The sequence below is a fragment of the Gracilinanus agilis genome, chromosome 5 (assembly GCF_016433145.1).
Source record: "Gracilinanus agilis isolate LMUSP501 chromosome 5, AgileGrace, whole genome shotgun sequence".
Lineage (NCBI taxonomy): Eukaryota > Metazoa > Chordata > Mammalia > Didelphimorphia > Didelphidae > Gracilinanus > Gracilinanus agilis.
In genome coordinates this window covers 181,098,618-181,119,517 of record NC_058134.1, presented here as the reverse complement: position 1 = coordinate 181,119,517, position 20,900 = coordinate 181,098,618, and the positions used below count along the sequence as shown (strand labels likewise).

General features: G+C 37.2%; 1 protein-coding gene across 1 annotated transcript in view; it reads left to right on the top strand.

Annotated features, from left to right (window-relative positions):
- The first annotated feature begins 414 nt into the window (after nucleotides 1-414).
- The window catches only part of STK38L (serine/threonine kinase 38 like), a 117,508-nt gene continuing 97,022 nt past the window's right edge, over nucleotides 415-20,900 (top strand). The window contains exon 1 of the mRNA XM_044679062.1: nucleotides 415-618. The gene's annotated coding sequence lies outside the window, so the exon portion shown is untranslated. The remainder of the gene's footprint in view (nucleotides 619-20,900) is intronic.

Sequence of the window (20,900 nt, the reverse complement as noted above, 5' to 3'; positions counted from 1 at the left end):
GCTTGAACTTTACAGCCAGGAAAGTAGTTTGACTTGCTTTGAGAAAGAAAGAGATGGCATCCGTGGGCTGGGCTGCGGGGAGAGAGGGTCCAGCTCGCCGCCCCAGGACACCCCACGCAGGTTTTGCCTTAGCCAGGTGGCCAGTGATAGAAAGGGAGGCCCCAGGAGCAAGGTGACTGATGGGTGGCTGGGGCTGGAGAGGGCCGCCGCCGGGGAGATGGATTCAGACGCGAGGAGGGGGAGGAGGAGGGAAAGGTGGGGGCGAGGGATGGGGGGAGGGGGAGTCTTCTTTGGAGGAGGGGGCTAGTCCAGCTCGCGAGAGTTGGTTTCGAGGAGGCAGCTCTGAGATTCGGGCTCCTGCTCCCGAGTCCCCACCTCCCGGGGAGGCGGAGCGAGGGGGGGGGGGGCGGCGAAGCAAGGGAGGAAGTGAGCCGACTGGCAGGCGAGCTGGCACACGCACACTCACATACACACACAGGCACACCAGTACCCGCACACACGCACACATATACAGAGGGCTGCAGTCCGAGGGGAGGCAGGAGCCGGCGGCCGCCGAACAACCCCAGTGGGAGCAGGAGGAGGAGGAAGAAGAAGAAAGAGGGGAGGAGGAGGGAAGAGGTGAGTCCTGCAGGGATGCCCACCTCGCCCAGTCCAACGGCCCCTCTTTCCCCCACCCCCCACCCCGCTCCCCGCCTGCCGCCTCTCTTGTGCCCGCCTTAACTAGTCCCAACTCTGCTTAGAGCAAGAAGCAGATTCTCTTTGTGTGTGTGTGTGTTTGTGTGTTTGTGTGTGTTGGGGGGGGGGGGTTAGGGGGCTGTTCAGGGAGAACCTAGCTCATCCCTGCGAAGCTGTAACTGAAGCTAGGGCCATGGTCCTTCCAGATGCCTGGGGATGATATTGTTCCTGCCTGTCTGGAGAGGTAACCTGAAGGGTAAGGGAGGTATCTTTGTCCTTCTGTTTCTCTTGCCTCCCTCCCTCCCCCTTCATCCTCCCTATTCCCCGCTAGTCCTTAACATAAACAACAATTTTCTGTCCCCCTCTAGAGTATCTCCTTCTATCATTCGGTTCCCTGCCCCCGCCTCCCCAGTTTGTTTGTTTTTAATGGAGGGGACAGATGCTAGGGATAGCTCCCAAATGTGGGGGCTGCTTGATATGATATCTAAAAACTGATGCGTCAGATTGCTAAACATTTCACTGATAGACCCACAGTAAAAAATCCTCGGGCTCCCAGAAGCAGTAGATGTGTTAAAACCCAGCTTAAAAATTCACCCCCTGATCTTGGAACCCTTTTACCCTTTCTTTTTTAACTACACTTTCCACCACCTCCTTTCCTTGCCCTTAGTAAAGGGGAGAGATGGAAATATTTGGCAAGAGAAGGGAAAAAGCTTGAGCTTGAGTGCAGGGAGCATGTCATCTTTAAAAAGTTGCTAGATTGATGTCTAAGGGACACTGTATTTTAAGCCTAGTGTCAGGTTAGCCATGTTAAGCTATGTTAACGTTGTTATGAATTATGCGTTTAGAACATTTAAAACATAAGAGTTTGGGTGGGGAGAAAGAAGTGAATTGTTCAAAAAGTATGATGCTATTGTTTATTACAAACATGTATAAAACCGAGTCTTTACCTATGTCTTACAGTTTGTGAATAAGTTGTTGATGGGAACAAATGATTTGAAAATGGCTTGGGCATACCACTTTTCCATGTCTGCTTCATGTTTTTTTTCTTTCTAAACTTGAAAGTAGGAGATGTACTGAGAGATTTCTAGTGTTGTCTTTTACTGTGCTCTAACATGTCAGGTCACTCTACTTGAAACTTGTCTTTTTGAAATTCCTACTTTTATTTGCCAGCTGCAGTTTTTTTGAATGTTCTTTGTCTAAAAACTGTACGTGATACTGGAAACCCCTTTGTGTTTGTCTAGCCATTCTCTTTGCCTGCCTCAGGATATATACAACAATTAAGCTTATTATACCTTCTTAAAGCCTGCTTCTGCCTTTCTCCTCCGTAGCTCAGTTACTATGGGTGAACCAGTTCAAAGTATACCATTTGCCTAAACCAAAATATCTGTCTGCTCTTGCATTTGCCATATATCATTCCATAAAAAGTGAATAGAACTACTTTTGCTGTTGATCATTTAGAATAGCTGAAAGTGATGAAACTTTTCATTTAACTTAGCATATATTTATGCTCTCTTGGTCAGGAGTTAAGATGGCTGGTGGTAGTTTCCTAATTGGTTAAGATGTTGTCTAAGATATTTTTAATGGACTTTTTTATAGTGATATAGCGAAGCACTTTACAAACATTATCTGATCCTCTCAACAATCCTATAAAGTAGGTGCTATGAATATTAGCATTCGCATTTTACAGTAGAAGAAACTGAGGCTCAGGGACCTTAGTTGACTTCTCCATGGCCAAATAAGTGTCTGAGGTAGAAGTCCAGGTTCAACACTATCCACTACACTAGACTGACCCTTCAAAAAACAAATGAGTACAGTTTTATGCATTGTTTTATTCGAATTTTTGAAAACTGTCCTGATTTTGGTGAATGAAAACCATGGACTTTATAAAACTATATTCTGAATGAGAGGCAGTTATTTTTTTTCTTGCTTTTTGTACTTTGTAGATAGAAAAGCTAGAGTTTAGTCTCTTGACTTTAAAAAAGCTAGAGTTTAGTACTGTCTTATAAAAAACCCCAAATCCTTACTTTATGTCTTAGAATTAACGTGGTATATTGTTTCCAAGGCAGAAGAATGGAAAGGGCTAGGCAATATAACTTGCCCAGGGTCACACTGCTAGGAAGTATCGGAGTTCAAATTTGAACCCAACACTTGTCTCTAGACTGGGCTCTCAATCCACTGAGCTACTAAGTTGCTCCCCTTATCGCTAACTTTGGATTACTCTTCTCCCCCCCACTCCCATTAGAATGCCTGTTTTTGGTTTTAGATTCTCCTGCCAAGCATCATGCCTTGTACAAAGCAGGTGAATAAAAAAATGTTTTTTGAATTGACTTGATTTTAAAATCACTAAAATACAGACTCAGTTTTCATATCTGTAAAACAAGGTTACACTGTCAGCCTCATAGGATCATTGCCAAGGTCAAATGCGATACTCTATAATAAAGTGATAGACAAATATAAATGTAAGCTGTCAATAATAAAATTGTTGTTAAAACAAATAAAAACTCAGGTGACTTGGCAAGAAAACCCTTGCCAGCACAGGGTTTCTATCCTTGCTAGGTTACTGTAGGGAAAGGGGGGCAGTTCTCAGCACAAAGGGGAAATTGTGCTTTTCCAAAAGCTATGTTTGTTAAAACTCTTGACTGAGTTCTGATATTTGTCTTAGGTAAAGTGTGTCAGCATAAAGAGTAATGAAAAATTAAATGGTAAAATTATTTTGTAGTTTATAAGAGTCTTTTGTTTGCAGAGATGACCACGGATACATCAGGCAAACAATATTGTAATTGTAATTGTGTTACCATTAAAATGAGCAGGAAGGACAAGTTACTTTTTGGTTAGAGTTAACATCTTCAGAAACTGTTATCATACTGTTGTTTTAAATAGGCTGGATTCTGTGAATGGATAACAAAACTAGCTTTTAAGGTCTTAAATACAATGTAATATAGTGCAGTGAGTGTTGCCACAACTTCAAGAATGTAACGTGAACCTCTACTTTCTTTTATTTTCTCTTTTTTTTTTCCCCAAGTAAAAAAACAAAAACAACTTGGGAAATATTAAGCATGGGATTCATGGTCCTTGCTTAAATCTTTGTAGAGGCTAAAACCAGTCTCCAAAGGAAGAGAGTAACTGATCAACTGCAGTTGTTTCAGGATAGTCAGATGATAACAGATGAAATGGATGGTCAAATCCACAGTAGTTACTCCTATGTCTGTAGTTTTTAGGGAGTTAAGTTTGTGCCGAGTCATCGCTCTAAACTAAATTTAGGAACAAAAGGATTAATTTTCCAGGAAGAAGCTTGAAAAAATGAAAACCTAGAAAAGTAAGTGATATTTCAGGTGCTTTTATATGTGAATTCATTTTAGACATTGCTCTTTGTGGTACAGATTAAACAGAGTCCTTCCTTGGGACTTGTGAGAACCCCTACTCACAGTTGCCAATTTGGCATTAAAACAAGAAATTAGACTTGTTTGGGTATTAACTTTCCCACGTCTAGTGAAAGTCTTAAAGCATTACTTTGGCTCACAATTGGTCCGACCAGTGAACTTTCAGAAGAGTTTAGCTGAACTCTGAAGTTAAAATTTTCTCAATAGGTATGTAGTAGTGCTTCTAGTTCTTATTTTAACAAATAGCTAAACAAAACAAAAGGAAATGAAATAAGGGTTTGAATAGTTCCAGAGTTGAAAGAATATGTAGGGAAAGGGAATGGATTTGTATTTCATATCTGGCAACTTTCTTAAATCCTTTCAGGCTAGAATAAAAGTACCCTGGTATTTTATTATTATTTCTAAAGTTTTAAGATAGGAAACTTTTGTTGGCATTTTTAGTGTTTGAATAATACATTGCATCACTGTGATTTGGGGTGGGAAACTAATTGTATTTTTTTTCTTCCTGAATTAGTCCTGAATTAGGAATCAAGAAAACTTCTATTCAAATCCCTTTTCTTTTGATGCAGTTACCAGTCAAGTAACTTAAGCTTTGTTGAGGCCAAGTTTATACAAAATGGAGATAATACTTATCTCACCCTAGTTGCTGTGATAAATGAGATAATGAATGCAAATCACTGTGTAAACATCAGCTATTTTTTAAATACCTTTTCAGTGATAAATTGAAACAATCCATAGTCATAGGTAGATGAACCAGTTGGCCCCAGGTGTTTTGGGACTCACAGACCTGCACAGGAAGGGCTTCTAAACTGTGTCTTCCAAATATTTGTGTTATTTGTAGAAGAACCAAAGGTAAGTAGACTTTGGAAGACTTTACCTTTATCATCTCTAGGAAGAGGACAAGAGATTAGATAGTGTGTTTTTGTTGGGGTTTTTGGACCCACTAATGCAAAGAAATAAAGTGATACCTTAATTAATATGAAATCAACTAGGGAAGTGAAGGATTTGATGGAGGTTCTGATCTGCTCTCCCTAGGGTCTCATGGCACAGATTGAGGAGAAGATTAAGAATAATTGTTTCAGGTAGAGGTTTATAACTTTTGAGCCAATATCAAGTCTCCACCCTCATGCACAGCTTAAGGCTTCTATGGTCTAATCATCAGGGAATGATTTCATGTCTTCCTGTTTAAATATAAGCTTCTGGAGGGTAAGGGATCTTATTTATCTTCTATTTTCCTTTCTCCCCAGAATGAGGCTTTGCATACAATAGAGCCCCTGGAAGACTCTCTTACCTAACTTTGATCTTTACCACAACTCTGGGGGACAGGTGGCAATGTGCCCATTTTACAGATGAAAGGGAGTCATGGAAAGATCTAATGACTTGCCGATAATCATATAAATTAGTCCCAAGGCTTGGATTTAAAACTCCAATTTTATGACTTCCATTGATAATCTATTTTATCTTTTCCTTTAGAGAAGAATATAATGCTGAGTACTGGATTTGGAGTCCAAGGACCTGGGTTCAAATCCTAATTTGTAATTTATTACCTATAACCCTTGGCATTTCCTCTGAACTTCATTTCCCTTAATTGTAAAGTGAAGAGATTGAATGAAATAGACTTTAAAGTCTCAACCTCTGTCTCTGACCCATTTCTCTTCTTTTCTTCAACATATATTTTGAATTGTTTCTTTTACTACTTGGTTAGGATTCTTATCATCCATTTGTATACCTTCATTTAGGAGATAATGAAGCAGGCAAGAAGCCTTTCCTTATCCCTATTCTAGGTTTTTTCCTTCTAAGATTAGCTCACATGTATCCTATATAGCATTTGTATGTACATGGTGGTTTGCAGATTGTCTCCTCCATTAGATTGTGATCTCCTTTGTCCCTCTCTTTGTAACCCCACACTTAGCACAGTGCCTGACACATAGTAATGCTTAATAAATGCTAATTGGCTTGATTTGAATGAGCATTTTTATGTGTTTCTTTTGCTGAAGGAAGCCTAGATGTAGCCCTATATTCTTCAGCTTGCTTATTCAAATTCAGTAAGTATTTATTAAGTGTCTATAGTATGCAATGTTCTATGCTTGGCTCTGGGGATAAAAAGACAAAAGATGCAAAGTCCCTGTTCTCAAGGAAAGCACTATATAGTCATTTCAAGAGGGAGACAGGTAAAACCTAGGACAGAGGCAGTAAGGGGAGGAAATCAGGAAAACCCTCTGTGGATGGTGGCACTTGAGAGTTGTACCTTAGAGCAATCTAGAGAGTCTGAGATAGAGGAGAGAAGGAACTATATTCTAGAGTTGGGACTGTTTGTATAAACACAGGAATGTACTACTTGGAATATCATGGACAGGCATGAATGGAATAAAGAGTGCATGAAGGAGAGGGATCTGAAATAAGACTGGAATGGTAGAGTATCCAGATTCTGAAGCCTGGAATTCTAAAAAACAGCTTTGTACTATACAGATATTATCTCCTAATAGAGATTGAGAAACTGAAGAAGAGCTGAGAGACAGCCCAGGTTTTAAGAAACAAGTTAGTTGGAGAGGATGAAGTATGATATATAGTCTTTACTCTCAAAAAAATTATCTTACTATAGTAGATGACATACACAAATAATTATTATAAACCAGAGTGTAAGTGTATGGAAGAGGCAAGATAGAATGAAAGATCTGAGACATTAGAGATCATCTCTAGCTTGAGGAATTAAGAGAAGTTTCATGTAGTCATAGATTGGAAAGTAGAGCTTAGATCTCCCAATCATTTTGTGCCTGATTCAGTACTTTATAAGGCTTTATGGCCTTGTGTCAAATCTGGCCTCAGACACTTAATAGCCCTGTGACCCTGGGCAAGTCACTTAACCTTGTTTACCCCAGCTCCTCATTTGTAAAATGATCTGGAGAAGAGTATGGAAAACCACATTATTATCTTTGCCAAGAAGACCCCAAATGGGATCACAGAGTCAGACCTACTCTTCTACAAAATGACTTTATGGGAAAATATTTTACATTATTGTACATGTAAAATCTATATCAGGTTGCTTGGCCTTTCAGGGAGGGATTAGGGAGAGGATATGGCTCTCAACATTTTTTAAGATGAATGTTAAAAATTGATTTTTGCATATAATCAGTGTAAAATAAAACATTAAAAAATCTTAAAATGGTCTTTTATAAGTCACTTAACTTGCCTAGGTTTCTGGACTGAACTAGGTGATCTTTAAGGTTCCTTCCATTTCCACATAATCCTATTAATTTTATTTCCCCAATTTCCCACCATGCCTCCTGTACAAATGACTTTGTATAGTTCTCAAATGCCTTATCTAGGTGATAATGTGTTTCAGGGCTATCTGGACTGGTGTTTTATTCTCCTACTCAGCTGTTAGCTGCTAGAGGAATTCTGTATCTTCATTATCAAGTACAGTGTTCTGCACCCAGTAGGCCCTTCTAAATGTTTGTTCATTGATATTAACTGTCCCTTTATCTAGTAATGTTTAGTTCTGTTCCATTAAGGAAGTGAAAAAAAGAAAATAAAGATGTATTAGCAGGAGGCCCTTCCACCAGAAATTGCCTTTGGTTCCTTCCATTGGCCATTCACTTCATCTTTTATTTCCTAGATGGTTTTCAGATCAGGATTCCTGGGTTACTTTTTTAATTCCCTGATCAAATTGACTTGGGCTTAGCTCAGATATCAGAGGCAAAGATTCCTATAACTTTGTTCCCCATAAGAGTGAAAAAGTCAGTAGAAGCACTACATTTATGAAGTTCTATACAAAATTAATTGGTTATACTTGGTCTTTGTCTTCCAGCAACTTATATGCTATAAGTGGATGCTGTAACTCCTATGTTCTATCTCTAATGAGTACTAGTCAAATAAAATCAGATAAACATCATTAATTGTACACATTTATTAATAGCTATAAGATCTCTGAATTCCTGAGGCTAGCGATTTGGTAATAAGAGATTTTGGTAGGTGGGATTTTGTCCCAGAAATACTTATATCACATGGGGAAAGTCTCTTTTAATTTCTGTGGTTTACTGGAATGGCAGAGAGTTTTGTTGATCTGTTTGTTGTCTGCTTCTTTTAACTTTATTAAGCTTCAAAAAACTATCATTCTCAGCTCAAGTTTTAAAAAAGAGATGATGAGGAAAATAAAAGAGAAAGGCATTGAAAATGGAAAGTCAACAAAGATTTGTTGAGATGTCTTATAGTAATATTTCTTCAGGAAACTCTTGAGTCTTATGCTTCTTAGAATTGATAAGAAGAGATAAAGCAGTATTGCTTCCTACAAGGTTGTGATCTCTCAAAGCTTCACAAAGAAGGCCGGAAGAAGGCTGTGTCGTGGTGAGTCAGTTTTGTGAGACACTTGTGAAATGTTTGTGTCTTGTAGCAACATTTTGTTTTTTGTTAAAAGATTTACTTTTTTAAACAAGCTAGCTGAAATTATTGCAAGGTAAGAATCACAAAACTAGCATCCTATTTGCCCTTATATTTGTTTACTGGCTCTGGTTCCCTACTTGGTATTCAGAGAAAACCTTTACCCTTAACCACTTAAAAACTTCTTTCTAACTTGGTTGACAACAATATCCCCCTTTCCATTTTTCTTTTTTTAGCCTCAACTCATTGTATGGATCTATTATTTATTAGACAAAGATAGGGCTAATTTTTTTTTCTTGTGATGAGTTTAAAAAGATTTCCTTGTCCTGAGTACATAGTTGATCCTATCAGTGTGCTTAGTGTTGATACAGTTAGAAAGGATTGATGAAATCTAAAAGCAGGATGACCTTAAAGATCAACTAGTTCAACTCCTTTATTCTGGAGACTCTGTTCCCCAAACTTCATATCTCTAGGATGTTCTGCTTAGTAAATGTCCAGAAGGATTGTGAGCTTCCCCTTAGGAAATAATTTTGTACCTATTTTCCTCATTTTTTAATATGTTTGTCCTTTCAAGTGCTAAAATTCTGTGCTTTATCAGTTAGCATTTAATACTTTGGAAGAAGCTGATATTTGGCACCTTTCCTGTGGGATAGAAATCCCTTAGCTTGAAGGAGTGCTGACATGATAAATTGCCTCTTTTATCTTTATGAAGTAAGTAGGGAAAATACAGATTCAAGGAGTGAAGAACATAACAAATCTTCCTTTAACTTTTTTCTGCATGTAAAATCTTTAAATTTACTTTGCCCAGTTTTGTCAGTACCTCTCTGCAAATCTCTAATTTTTTCCCTCTGTTCCATTTCCAACTGCTACTATCTTGGTCCAGGACCCTCATTAGCATCAATCTAGATTATCATTGTCTGCTTTCTATGCCCCACCTTTCTAGTCCATCCTTCATACAACTGCCAGACAGTCTTCCCTAATTCTCTGGTTGATCATGTTGTCTAAAAAAACTTGAGTGACTTCATGTTGCCTACTATGTGAAATATAGTTTCCTTACCCTGGCATTCAAGGTTGCTAGTCTGGTTCTGACTTAACTTTTTCAGATTTAAGTTATACTACTCCCCTTCAAACACTCACCATTCCAGGCATTTGTTTTCCTCTTACTTACCTCTCCTGCCTTTGTGTTTCACAGGCTGTTTGTCACACAAGCTGTTCACCATGACTGGAATGAACTGTCCCCACAACTCTACCTGTTGAGATCTTTTCTGTCCTTCATTGGTCAGCTCTGGTATCATCTTCTCCATTAAACTTCTCCATTAAACTTCTGGAGAACAAACTAGATTAGCTGGTTCCCTCTGCAGTAATGAGAAGCTGAGAAAAGGTGGGGATCAAATTATTTGGTGAGGAAGGAAAGGATTGTCATGTGGGTGGGTACGTAGTAGGTGTGGGTTTAGGTAGGACTGCAGCTGGTTGAGGAAGGAGATAGGTTAGCAAGAATATTTTAGCAAAACTTAAAGATTTATCTGGTGGATTACCAAACTGGTTGATGCTGGTACATCTTTCTCTTAAGGACTAGTCATTGTAAACATTAACATATTGATATAATATTATTGAACATTAATAAATGTTTCTTGACTGGCTGATTAATGAATATTAAGCACTTGTGGAGAAGTCAGGAGCATCTCCTTTTACCCCCCATCATTAACTTATATCCTGAAATACTATCCTTTCTCCTCCAACTGGCCTATTCAACAACAATAAGACTTTGAAGAAATTAAAAAATAACTCATCAAAAGGTGGAAAACCCTGGAGCCAGGCCCTACTAGGCATTGTCATGCCCTCAGGTATAGGAGAAACTTTCTTAATTCTCCCAAATTCTATAGCTATACCTAAAATAACTTGATCAAATTTTTGTTTAATGAGGAAAAAAGAGACAGGAAAGGTGGGAAATACAGGAGAGGGGAACTTTTTCTTTGATTTTGTCAGTGTAAGGAATTCTTAGTATAGCAACTCTTTCTAGTGATAGCTAATTGGAAACAACTTTGCTATTTATATGGGCAGCTAGGTGGACCTGAAGTCAGGAAGACTCATTTTCCTGAATTCAAATCTGGCCCCAAACACTTACTAGCTGTGTGACAATGGGCAAGTCACTTAACCCTGTTTGCCTTTGTTTTCTCATCTGTAAAATGAGGGGGAGAAAGAAATGGCAAACCATTCCAGTATCTTTGCCAAGAAAACCCCTAATGGGGTCATGTGAAGTAGGGCATGATTGAAACAACTGAACAATAGGAACCACTGCTTATGGTGTAAGGCAACTGCTCCATAGCTTAGGCTGTTAAATAGCTGCCTAGGGCTCAGAGTGGTTATTACTTCCCTGTTAGTATGAGTATATATTTAGTTAGAGCTCAGAGTTAGGTTTGAACCCAAGTTTTATTGACAGCAAGGCTTGCCCTCTATCTACCTGTCCTTTATCTCTGGGTTTCATGCTGGTAAGAAATGAGCTAATTATGCCATTCATTTAAAGGCTGGGCACGTGGCTTCAGACCAGACTCCATACATACAATTGCAAGCACACATTTTAGTCAGGATATGCTGGTGGGTGACCCTGCAGAAATCACTTTGTGTCTCTGTGCCTCTGATTGTTCAGGTGAAAATGAAGGAGATTATTTCTACATATTGCTAACAATTCACCAAGAAAAGAGAGAAAGAGAAATTCCATTAAAAATAACTATTGACTTTATAAAGGAAGCTAGCCAGTACAAATGGATGGAGCATGGAAGATTCATCTTCAAGGGTTTCAATCTTTCCTTAGACACTTACTAGTTGTGTGAATTCTAGGCAAGTTAATTAACCCTGTTTGCCCTAGTTTCTGATCTATAAAATGAGCTGGAGAAGGAAATGACAAACTATTCCAGTTATCTTTGCCAAGAAATTCCCCAAACTGTGTCATCACAAATTGAAAACAACTCAAGAACAAGTTGAATATATAAAATACTTCAGAGTCTACTTACCAAGACATACACAAGAACTATAAAACTCTAAAACATTCTTTACAGAAATAGACAGGCCTAAATAATTGGAGAAATAGTAATTACCCATGGAGAGGCTGAGCCAATGTAGCAAAAATGGCAATGCTACCTAAATTAATTTACTTGTTAAGTGTCATACCCACCAAACTACCTGAGTCTTACCTTTAGAAAGTTATAATGAATAACAGGGTTAATCTACAAGAGCAAAAGACCAAGAATCTCAAAGGATTAATGGATGAATTCTCAAGGACTCAAAGGATGAAAGATGTGAAAAAAAGAAGAAAAATGTTTTCAAACTAGTAAGAATTAGAGAAATATAAATTAAAGCAATTCTGAGGTTCTACCTCAAACTCCTCAGATTTGGCAAAGTTGAGAAAAAAAGGAAAATGACATCTTTTCTTTTAGAAGAGTTGCTGGAAAAAATGCACATCAATACAATATTGGTGGGGTTCTAAATTGGTCCAATGATTCTTGCAAGCAATTTGAAACTCTGTCTTTAAATATTAATAATAATAGCTAGTATTCATATTACTTTAAGGTTTGCAAAATACTTCACAAATGTCATCTTATTTAATCCTCACATCAACCCTGGGAGGTAGTTATCATGTCCTTTTTACAAATGGAGAACTTTAGGAACAGTAATTTGTTTAGAGTCCCAGAGCTAGAAAGTGTCTAAAGGCAGGATTCCAACTATGTTCTTCCTGTCTCTTTAGACCATAACTTGATGCATTGTACTATCTAGCTGCCTCCACATGACAATGTCATTTATATTTTTTGTACTCTTTGACCCAGCAATATATCTATTAAGTCTGTCCTAAAGAGACAGAAAAAAAAGGAAAGGGAACTATATGCATAAAAATATTTCTAGCAATTCTTTTTATGGTGAAAAGTATTAGAACCTAAGAGGGGGGGATATCCATCAACTGGGGAATTGCAGTAAGAGTACCATAAAAAATGGCAGAGAGGACAAATTCAGAGAAACTTGGAAAGACATAATCTTTTATAAACAAACAACTTTGAAAGACTTAAAAACTCCGATAAATGTAATGACCACTGTGACTCCAGATGACAAAGCATGTTACCCACCTTTTGATGAGAAAAATGAAAGATCCAAGATATGGAATAAGATATATTTTTAAACCTGGCCAAATGTAGGAATTTACTTTTCTTGACCGTGCATATTTGTTACAAGGGGATTTCTCCCCAGCTCCTTCCCTACAACTGAAGAATGAAAGAGGAAGAAAAAATGTTTTTTTAATTTTAAAAAAGTTAAAGAAAATGAAGGGATTTCAAGTAGAGCCTTTCTAAGTTTCCTTACCACAACTATATATCATATGATCCTTTGAAAACTCTTGTTCTCCTCCCAACCTGTTAGAAGTTATTTCTCCTGCCACCCAGACCTCTTATTGGCATTTATCATCCACCTTATATCATAATTATTTTTATATGCATCTTATCCTTTATACTAGAATATAAGCTTTTTGAGAGCAACGATCAAGTTATATTTTGTTTTATATTTCCACTTAGCTTAATGCCTTTGCACATAGTAGTCAACAAGCATTTATTAAGCACCTACTATATGTCAGATGTTGTGCTAAGTGCTGAGGATGCTCAAAGAAAAAAAAAGCAAAACCAGTCCCTCCTCTTGAGGTACTCAATCTTATAGGAGATACAATATGCAAACAACCATGTACAGATAAGATATATGCTAGATCGATTGGGAATAATTAACAGAAGGAAAGCACGTAAGAGTTAAGTTAGATCCTGAAATACTTCATGAAGAAGGTAGGATTTTAGTTGCCACTTGAAGAAAACTAGGAGATGAAAATGTCAGTGTTATTGGATCTCAGACTATATAGAAAGGGAGTAAAGTATAAGAAGACTGGAAAGGTAGGAAGGGTTTAGGTTATAAAAGACTTTAAAAGCCACACAGAGGATTTTATATTTGACCTTGAAGGGATTGGGAAGTCACTGGAGTTCATTGAATAGGGTGGTAACATGGTCAGACTTGCTCATTAGGAAAACCAATTTAACAGCTGAGTGGAGGATAGACTGGAGTGGTGAGAGACTTGAGTCAAGGAAACAACAGGCTCTTGCACAAATTCAGTTGTGAGGATGATGATGGCTTACACCAGGGTATTAAGTGCCAGAGGAGAGAAAGAGAAGTATTTGAGAAATGTTGCAAAGGTAGAATAAATAGGACTTGGCAACTAATTAGATATGGAGTCAGGATAGGGTGAAAGAGTGAGAAGTCAAAGATGACACTTAGCAAAAAGTTTGTGAGCCTGGACAACTGGGAAGACGCTGGTACCCTGGACATCAGAGTAATAGGAGAGCCAGGAAAGAAAGGAAGTTTTGTGGGGAAGGTAAAGTTGAACATGGTGAGTTTAAGATAACCAGGGGGCATCCATTTTGAGATGTTGAATGGGAAGTTGGAGACATAAGTCTGAAGCTCCAGAAAGAAGTTAGGGTTTAACATAGTAGATTTTTAATAATTTCCTGTTGAATGGAATAGAATTGAGCTACTAGAATTCCCCAAAGGCATAAATCAAGATGGAAAATTCACAATTACCTATCCTGAGAAGAGGAGACTGTAGTAGAAGGAAAGTTAACATTAGCTTTTCCTTTCAGGTTCTACAATACTCTTAATACATTTCCTAAAGACAATACACCTAGTCTAAGTCATTTTCTCTGATTATGTTAATTCCTTTTATACCCTTTTCCTCTATTTCACTATACCACTTATTTTGAGTAGTATAGATTAATGTTTTATAATATTTAAAGATAGAGCTCTGCATTTTAGTTTAAGTGATATACATTGTTTTTAGATTTTTTAAAATAAGAATAAGATTGGATTAAATTAAATTCAGCAAGCCAAGATATTTTGCATTTTAGCTGACATTAATATTGGAAACTGTTTTGAAGTAGTACTTTGTATTTGTGAAGTACTTTAGACTAGACTAGAAGGGATGCAAAGTCACCAAACTTCCCCCTTTTCACAAGTTTACTTGAAAAAAACATCAAACAAAAACCACTTTACCTTCTGTCTTAGAATCTATACCATCAGTTCCTAGGCAGAAGAGCAGTAGAGAATAGGCAATAAGGGGTAAGTGAAATTGCCCAGGATCTCCAAGCTAGGAAGTATCTGAGGCCAGATTTGAACCCAGGACCTCCTGGCCCTAGATCTGGCTATCCACTGAGACACCTAGCCACCCCTCCAATTTAACTTTTTATGAAGGTCTTATTATTTTCTCTGCCTCATGGACCGGAGTGCTGAAACAGGATGCAGTTATGTGGCAGATTAATGGGATATTTGAATTAGGATCACATCCCTTGAATTTCTAGACTAAATGTTGTTAGTTATGTTACTGCTTAGTGTGATTAGGGGGAATAAGAAACATTATTGTTGTCCTAAAGAGAGTGGAAGCAATAAAAGAAAAATGGGCGGGAAGAATAGTAACTTAAATGTCCAATGGATTGAGCTCTGGGCCTGAAGACAAGGAGAGCTGAGTTTAAATTTGCTATATGTTCCAGGGCAAGTCACCCCCTCTATCTGCCTCAATTCCTCATCTGTAAATGAGGGAACCTCAACTGAGATAACATTTATATTGCACCTGGACACTTAATGCTTGGTTTTTAATTTAAAAAAATTTTTTTGGATAAAGAATATAGTATGATAGAGGCAGTAAATGTTCAGGTGTTACCACCTTCTACTTTGGGAGTCATTAGTGATTCCATGTTTGTGTTTAGTTTGACCTGCTGACAATCTGTTTCTGTATCTGAAGTACACTCTTGCAAAAAACACATGTAGTGAATCTTAAAATCAAACTCTGATAGTCAAAATTCTTAGGCATGTTTCTTTCTCACAGTTTTTACTTTTTAGAAATAAGCAGAAATTGAGAAATGTTAACCTAAAATTTCCAAGGCTACATGTTGAATATACAGAGAAGAATTTGTAACAGAATATATAGCTTAGAGAGAAGAAATTAGGTGACTCTTGTGGGTGTCTTCAATAGTTGTAAAACTGGAACTTGAGGCTAACCAGGGATGTCATTTCCCAGACAACACCAAGGGCAACAAAAGGGAATTTAGTGGATCTCTAGATGTGAGATCTGGCTCAATTGAAGTCAGATAGTTCCTTTTATTGTCCCCTCAAAGCTTTTCTTTTTTCTGCAAGATTGTCTTTCACTGGACTGAATAAACCTAAGGAAGAAAGTAAGCATGACTTAGTTTTTTGTGTTGCTGGAGTAAAAAGCCCTCACTCAGGTGGAAAGGTTTGATATCACATGATCTGAAGAATACTTAGTGACAGATTCCTGAATTGAAAAGCATTGCTTTGGGGCTATTTAATGAGTTAACTTTGTAAAAGATTTGTTGTATTAAAAAAAGACAAAAGCAAAAATTTTTCTTAATAAATAAGAATACAGAGTGTTTGACAAATTGTTTTTAAAGAAAACTTTGGGTTTCAAACTTGATCCTTCACTTATGTTGTAACGTGTGACTTTAGTGAAAGTTTTTTCCTACTGTTTTAGGAATGAATGACTCAGCAATAAAACTAAAAGAAACCTTAAGGAAGAAAAAAAATGTCCCAAAAGAAATTCCTCTAGGTGACAGTACACTAAACATACTAACTACTCATTGCATCTTCTTTGTGAAGAAATTTATGTGGTTCCATTTATTATGATAAATCCTCTGGAGGCCACAGCTTAATTTATGATTATTTATTAATAAAAAGCAGGTCAGAGAAATAAAAGCAGCACCCTTAAACTCCCCCCAGCCCCAAGCCAGCTTCAGCTTCAAGCCCAACAGCTTGTCTATTTAGTCCAGGATTCCAAGGAAAAGATTCTACTTCCTTCCCCCATTCTGTACTCTTTGTGGTGTTCTTTCCCAAGCCTCTGATTGGTGGACTCATTGAATGATTTTATTCTGGACAAGAGATGTTCAGGACTCAAATCATTCGATATTTAGAGAGGCCAGTCAGTTCATAGGTCCATTTTTCTCTGCCTGACTTTTCCTAGCTTACTTAGTTGCTTCCTATCCTAGAGCCTTGTTTACAAATAACCAAAGAACTTGTCTCTACTCTCCTTCAGCAAGAAGAAGAAGCACATTGTAACTTCAACCTTAAGATTAAACTTCTTCCTCTTTAAAATCCAAAAGTTGTCTTGAGGTCCCAAAATTAAAGGGTACAGATTAATATTAAATTTCCAGATGTAGTAGCCCTTTACCTCATCATAATTTAAAGTAGGCCCAGGAAAACCGAAACAACCCCTTGCTTTCTCCCCAAAAGCCTAAATATCAAGTTGTGTAACATGGATCCTTAATTACTATTAAGTTATCAGTGCTGAAGAGAAGCTCAGAAATAACTAATAGGGATCACCTTGGGGGCTACTCAGTCCCTAATAATCTTCTTACTGAATTGGAACAAACAGGATAGTTAGAAGCCAGGTAAAATAGGAATGTAGATTTGTGGAATTAGAACAGGATTAAGATGCTTCCCCAGTCCCTATAAGAAAGCAGCAAACCAAAACTTCAATTTAACTTCATATCAACTTAAAATCAAATAGCAATGAAATAGAATACTCACATGCTTAGTGGTATATTTCTGTTGTTGAGTCATTTTAGTTGTATCTGATTCTTTGTAAGTCCATTTGGAGTTTTCTTGGCAAAGATACAGGAGTGGCTTTCCATTTCCTTTTCTAGCTCATTTTACAGATGAAGAAACAGGGAAAAAAGGATTCCTGTAGGGTCACATTAATTAAGAAAACCACATATTAACATTATCTATGTTCTATTGTGTTTATATTTTGTTAAATATTTCTGAGTTATATTTTACTCTTGTTTATGTGGCATGTTAAATTCCTTTATTCATAGAATGCTGCCCCACAAAATTTGTTACTTTGTATTGTTTTTACCTGATCTCCAATTGGGGACCTTTCTTGTTTTAGATAAACATAATAACCATTGCACTACAAAAACCAGCTAAAAACTTCAGAAAGGATCCAGTATTCCCAAGTAGTCTCCTATCTAAGTATTAACCAATATCTACTTTGTATGGCTTCCAAGATCAGTAATGTTCAGAGTGGCAGATTGTCCTGTGAACACTTATATTTCTCCAGCTGCAACTTGATGATTTGGAAATGACAAAGTTGGGCTTTCTAAAGATCTGTACCTCTGTCAGCACCAAAACCATGAAGAATATAAGATAGTAAATATATTGTCCACTGTTTGTCCTTGACTGTCACTTTCCTCCCAATGTGGGGGGTGTGTGTGGGTAAAAACATATACATATACATATACATATATACATACATAAATATATATATATATAATGTTTGCCTAGGATGTAACATCAGGGTCAAAATATAGAAAACATTCTCCCATATATAGTTTCCTGGTATTCATCAATTTATTGCAAATAATGGCCCCTTATTTTGAAATTTTTTTGAACTCAACAAATAAAAACCAACATTTTAAAATATAAATTAGAAAACAAAAAGAGAATTGCATATTAAATCTTGTATACGAAATCATATATAAGAATGTTATTTTTTTTGTTTGTTTTAAAAAGTATATTTTTTAAAAATGTTACTGTGGCCCTCCTTTTTAATATTGTTCCTTTAAATTTTTGACATCACCATAGCTATTCTCTTTCATTCAACAACAAAACAAAAGTAAATCAAACCCCTTTTAATAAGCATTGTAGAGCAAAATAAACCCTCATTATGGCCAGAAATATTTCCTTCCACACTCAAAGTCTTTGAGCTCTCTGTCAGGAGGTGGGTAACATGTTTCATGTAGGTCCCTTGGAGGTGTAGTGGATCATTGCTTTGATAAGAATTATTAAGTCTTTCAAATTTGTTGTTTACATTGTCATTATACTAATAATTCTGGTTCTGCTCACTTCATTCTATATCACTTCATACTTCTGAGGGTTTTCTGAAATAATTTTTTGCCTGTTCTTTTTTCTTTTCTCTTGACTCTAGTATATCTTCAAATTTTCTATCCAGCTCTAGTCTTTTTTATTTTTAAATCAGAAGTGCTAGAAAGTTCTCTTGAAAATTCATTTTTTCCCATGTCTATTGCCTTTTAGAATATTGAATGCCAAGATCTCTTCTCCTTATAAAGCAGAAGTTGTAAAGTCTTGTGTAATCCTGACTGGTTCTTTTGTACTTGAACCTTTTCTTTCTGGCTGCCTGAAATGTATTTTCTTTGATTAGGAAGCTCTGGAATTTGACTATGACATTCCTGGCACTTCTTCCTCTTGGGGTTTCTTTCAAGAGGTGATTGATGGATTCTATTTTCACTTTGTCCTCTGGTTCTAAAAGATCTGGGCAGTTTTCATTTATCATTTTTTGAGCTAGTGTCCAGGCTTTTTAAAAAATAGTGGTTTTTTTCGGGCAAGACCAATAAGTCTTAAATTATCTCTCTTTGACCCATTTTTCAGTTGCATAGCAGATTTTATACATTTTCTTTTTTTTTTTAATATTTTGATTTTGTGCTATTATTTCTTTTTGGAGTAATTTATTTTGTTTTTTTTTTCTGATTTTCATGATGTCTACTACTTGATAAAGTAGATTTCTGTTCTAAAATACTTATTTTCCTTCTAAGTATTTCTCCAAATATTTTATTTCATTTTTTGTCCCTTTAATTTCTTGTGTCCTTGGGGGGAAATTTATTTTTTCTTTGTCTCTGTTTACAGTTATTTTTTTTCCCTTCTAATTTGGATTTGTTGGTGTTTGCATATATTACACATATTTATAGTGAACCTTATCTTCATGTGCTTAACCGTCTTTTCATTTCTTAGTTCCTGAATTAGAGCTTCATGCCAGGGCTGATCTGTCACCTACTTTACTATTGGGTGGGATATGTCCCTTGAGTTTTTTTTGCTGATCTCTACCTTCCCAGCATTACTGTGCTACCTCCCCCTATCTCTGAGGTTGAGTGCCTATTATTGAGATGTCTAGGGTATTTCTCTCTGAGAGTGATACACATCACTTAACTGTAATCACACCACATTGGTTGTTCCCATTCTTTGTCTCATCTAAGGTCCATGATAAAAGTTTCCCATTAACCTGGTGTTTTCTCTGGGGAGCCCTCTCCTTTTCCTGCCTGTGGCTATAGAGCCTAGCAAACTCTGAAATAGTGGAAGGTACTGCAGGTTATCATTGGATTTCTTGATCAGTATTTAAACTTTTTTCCAGAAGTCTGTATGTGAACATGGCCACATGACTCCATTCAAGTAACCATCTTGAGTAGAAGTCAGTAATAAGTAATAGCCTCTTAGAACTTGGAAAAAAGACTTGCTTTTTTATTAACCTTTCTTTAAGCATCTATGATTTGAAAACCTGTTATAGAACATGATAATTTAAGAGAGATAATACAAATATACAAATATCATTTTAAAGAATAGAAATACTTTAATCAAATTGTTTTCTATAATTTCTCCAGTTTGCTTACTCTCTAGCCTTACTAGACTAAGCTCCTTGAGGGTAGAGAATTCTACATTTTTATATTCCCTTATGTAAGATTAAAATATCCAATAACTCCAAGTATTATATTTTTTTTAACATTTATTAATAATCATTTTTAACATGGTTACATGATTCATGCTCCTACTTTCCCCTTCACCCCCCGCACTCCCCCCACCCATGGCCGACGCACATTTCCACTGGTTTTGTCATGTGTCCTTGATCAAGACCAATTTCCAAATTGTTGGTGGTTGCATTGGTGTGGTAGTTTCGAGTCCACATCCCCAATCATGTCCACCCCGACCCATACGTTCAAGCAGTTGCTTTTCTTATGTGTTTCCTCTCCTGCAGTCTTTCCTCTGAATGTGGGTAGCATCTTTACCATAAATCCCTCAGAGCTGTCCTGGGTCATTGCATTGTTGCTGGTACAGAAGCCCATTACATTCGATTTTACCACAGCATATCAGTCTCTGTGTACAATGTTCTTCTGGCTCTGCTCTTTTCGCTCTGCATCAGTTCCCGGAGGTCTCTCCAGTTCGCCTGGAACTTCTCCAGTTTGTTATTCCTTTTAGCACAATAGTATTCCATCACCCGCATATACCACAGTTTGTTCAGCCATTCCCCAATTGAAGGACATGCCCTCCTTTTCCAGTTTGTTGCCACCACAAAAAGCGCAGCTATAAATATTTTCGTACAAGTCTGTTTATCTATGATCTCTTTGGGGTGCAAACCCTGCAATGGTATGGCTGGATCAAAGGGCAGGCATTCTTTTATAGCCCTTTGAGCATGATTCCAAATTGCCAGCCAGAATGGCTGGATCAGTTCACAACTCCACCAGCAATGCATTAATGTCCCAATTTTGCCACATCCCCTCCAACATTCATTACTCTCCCCTTCTTTCATTTTAGCCAATCTGCTAGGTGGGAGGTGATACCTCAGAGTTGTTTTGATTTGCATTTCTCTAATTATTA